The sequence below is a fragment of the Chinchilla lanigera genome, unplaced genomic scaffold (assembly GCF_000276665.1).
Source record: "Chinchilla lanigera isolate Chin_1 unplaced genomic scaffold, ChiLan1.0 scaffold00062, whole genome shotgun sequence".
NCBI lineage: Eukaryota > Metazoa > Chordata > Mammalia > Rodentia > Chinchillidae > Chinchilla > Chinchilla lanigera.
Genome location: NW_004955463.1, coordinates 1603916 through 1607529, shown reverse-complemented (window position 1 = coordinate 1607529; position 3614 = coordinate 1603916). Strand labels below are relative to the sequence as shown.

At 35.9% G+C, this 3614-nt stretch overlaps 1 long non-coding RNA gene across 1 annotated transcript; it reads left to right on the top strand.

The window, feature by feature from the left end:
• Nucleotides 1-1076: 1076 nt before the first annotated feature.
• LOC102012292 lies at nucleotides 1077-2514 on the top strand. The gene is made up of 2 exons (XR_001236656.1): nucleotides 1077-1747; nucleotides 2334-2514. It is a non-coding gene; the product is annotated as an uncharacterized LOC102012292 (long non-coding RNA).
• Nucleotides 2515-3614: the final 1100 nt, after the last annotated feature.

Genomic DNA, 3614 nt, shown 5'->3' with positions numbered 1-3614 from the left:
GTAGATTTCAAAAATTCGCTTAAAAACAAATTTTAAATATTCTCACCACAAAGAATATTGTTTGCTATTTTCTTATGACTTTCATATTTCTTTTGTTTTTTAATACATCCACCCCACCATACTGCATTTCAAGATTTAAAACTTTGGAATTCCCCAGATATTTTAGATACATATGTAGCTTATGTAGCTATGTTTTCATTTTGTCCTTCTATAAGTTAATTTATAATTTTAATAGGGCTAAAATTATGCTAGCAACTAGTCTTTCAGAAAAATATTTTGGAAACTACATTTTATACAGATTTTTTTCAATATGGTTTCAAAAGTAATTCTTAACAATTAGTTTTATAGTCAGCATCACACATTAATTATAGGATAATTAAGAGATCAATGCACTGTTTTAATGATGGATTAAAGGAAATTCTTGACAGTGAAACTAGATATGGAATACCAAATGTGATGAAAATCCAAAATAGATAATGGTTTGGTCCATGTGAAGTCCTTAAACAGATTATATAGTTATTGATTATATTTCCTGCAGTGATATAAAACATCAAGAAAATACATTTGGAGGATTCTATGATGCCTATGAAAATGCTTCATAGAATCATGAGATCGATACCAGTCACGGTTGTATATTTTTTAAGTATAACTAGTTTCTTCCTTTTACTGTGATAGATATTCCCCAAAATTAGAATTTGATGCTTTCACCTCCTATGAGCTGATTTTTATATTGGATCTTAACACACAACTAAAAGTCAATCTGACTGTAATATATCTAGAGCTAGACTGCTCGTTCCTCTTTGTACCCTGCTTCCCAGAGTTAATATTAAGAGCACAGGTCCCACAACAGATAACAAAAATATATTGTGTATTTAGAAAAACTAGCAAAAAGTGTTTTGAAATTTTTCATCCTAAAGAAATGATAAATGTTTATGCAAACAAATATGTTCAGCATCATTAAAACACTGTGCAGTGTATCTATAATATTTATTACATGGTACCCCAACAGTGTGTTCAATTTTAATGTTTTGATGTCAGAAACAAATTTTTTAATATTAACTTTGAAGAATTTATTCAATTTAAAGTAAAAAATAGTTCACATCATTTTTTCTTGATTTTAAAAAAGTTAATGTGTCCAGGTTGAACTTAGAGGCACAATCCGTAATATTTAAGAAATGTCCCACTTTACCATTTGGAGAAATGAAAGGAGTTCTACAGTTATAATAGGCAAGATATTGTTCTTCAAGAGATATTATTCTTTCAAAAGCATGTTTCAGACTTCCTGAACTCTTTCCTGTGTCTTCTGCCCTCTCTCTTGCTTAAAACAGACCATGACTCAGGACTTCAGAAAACCAGCCAACAATATTTGGGAGAAAATTCTCAGTTAAAAGACATGTTTAGACCCTGGCCAGGAATCTAAATTATAGTAATGTTTACATGAGACTGTAAGTGTTTTTTATTCTTGTGGAGGAAGTAAGTACTTATTTAAGAGGTATGTTTTAAGTTGTTAAAAGAAAATGGAAAACTAAAGGAAATAAGGTCTTTATCCAAACTGACTACCTGGGAACTAATAGAACATCCATGATGAGTGCTATTAAGTGAAGGGTTTCTCTCGAAGAGGGCTAGTATTTAACCAGTCTCTTATTTCAAACAGTGCCAAGACTGCTGTAGGCTCTCAGAAAACAGGACTTACTGACAGCAGTGATGTCGCTGAGATACAGCAACACCATCGCTTAAGAGGAAATAGGTAAGTTGGAAAGCCATTCTCCTAGTAAGGAGGGTGAGGGGCCAAAGAGAAGTTATTACTGGTGTTTCAATAATTCTCAGCCATTTGGGAATACAGGAGGGAGCCTCACTGGCGGGTGTTAGATTATTAGGAAAATTAAGCAGATGGCTTTGGCAAACTATGCCTCCCCTTACTTCTCTGCCGGGAAATTCTACTCTCAGGCTTAGCCTCACATATGCTCTTTTAAAAGCTCCTGCCATTTCAAGGAAACAACTGGAGTCATCATTCCAAACGATGAAGAAATCACATCATCCAGGTTTTCCCAAAGTGTTAGGCAAAACTGTTTTGTTTTCTGTGTTACTTATAACCTGGGTGCTGCTGAGGTTGCTCATGTCACCGGCTCCGAGGAAGAAGTGATTGCTTCACACTGGCTGTTCCCAGTGTTCCTGTGAAACGGAGCTGGTGTCCTATGTCACTGCACAAGCAAAGGCAGCCGAGCCTCGTATGCCTGCACAAAGAAATAGTAGAACACAGCATTTTCAAGAGTAGTGTTTCAGGTCTAAACCCAGTCCACGTTGGTAACATGGTGTTTGTCTTTTAATCATAGGTTCATTTGATTTATCAACCAGTCTTAAGAGACACCTCACAAGTTTGACAGAAGATCTCATATAGACGCGTAATTAAGGCCGTTAACATAACGAAGCCATGAAATATTATGACTTGAAAGCATTATGAACATTTCAATCATCCTGACAAAAATAAACAAAATAAAAATTGCGTCAACTGTATGTCTCTGTTTTTTGCATATGAACACATACGTAAGTGAAATACAATTAATTTTAAATCTCTTACAGTAAGCAAAAATGTATTCAGAGAAAATATTCTGAATATTTACATTAAGGCTAGCTCTATGAAATGCCTTTGGGCTACAATAAGGAACAAGACAGACCACAGGCCCTTCTCCCAACAACCTTTAGAATGACCTGGAAAAGGATGTCATTCTCTGTGAGTACATGAGGTCTCCCACCCACAAGAAAGGCAGAGGTGCTGGCAAAATGCCTTGTGATACTAAAAGAATCATAGAAATTCACTATACAAAACACAAAAATGAAAGAACTGGCAGAATGCTGATCTTCAGAGGAGTCAAGGTATATAGCTCGGGGTATAAAATTAGTTCATTTTGGCTGAGACACCATGGGTAAGAAGAGAAAGGGGTCACATAATCCAGGGTCCTGAAAACCTGCTAAGAAGTGATATCAGCCCCTCAATAAGCCAGAGTTTTAAGGAAGGCGTGGCCTAATCAAATTTGCATTTTCAAAGCAGCATTCTGATGATCCTGCTGAAAATAGACTGCACTGGTGCAGGCCTGGAGAAAGTTGGATGCTTGAGGGCAGAGTGAGGGCAGAGTGGGAGTGGAAAATAATAAACTTTCTTTTTTCTTAAAGAAAAATTCACATTTCTCCAACAAATATAAGAATTACCAGCTGAATCACCTTTGTCAATGTGTCTGCTATGTTCTTTGCCTGTTTGCCAGTATTGGTGCTAATGTAATAATTTTTTTAAAAACAGAAAAAAAGCAAAGATAGCGTGCAACCTGGATAACCAAGGCCTTCTCAGCTCATTAGTTGTGGTGACACATGTATGTGAACATACACCTGCATACACCATCATCGTGCACCTTTAAAATGTATTATTTATATAATAGTTAACAGTAGTGGTGCTACCATTCATGCACAAAAATAATAATAGAAATTACCTTTCAGTTGTTTTTTTCAATGTGCTATAGGATTTGGGCTGGGGGTAGGGTTCCAGTACAGAGGATTGAACCCAGGGCCTTCAGAGCAGGCTATGTCTCCAGCCCTTTTGAGACACAGGTCCTCACTAACTC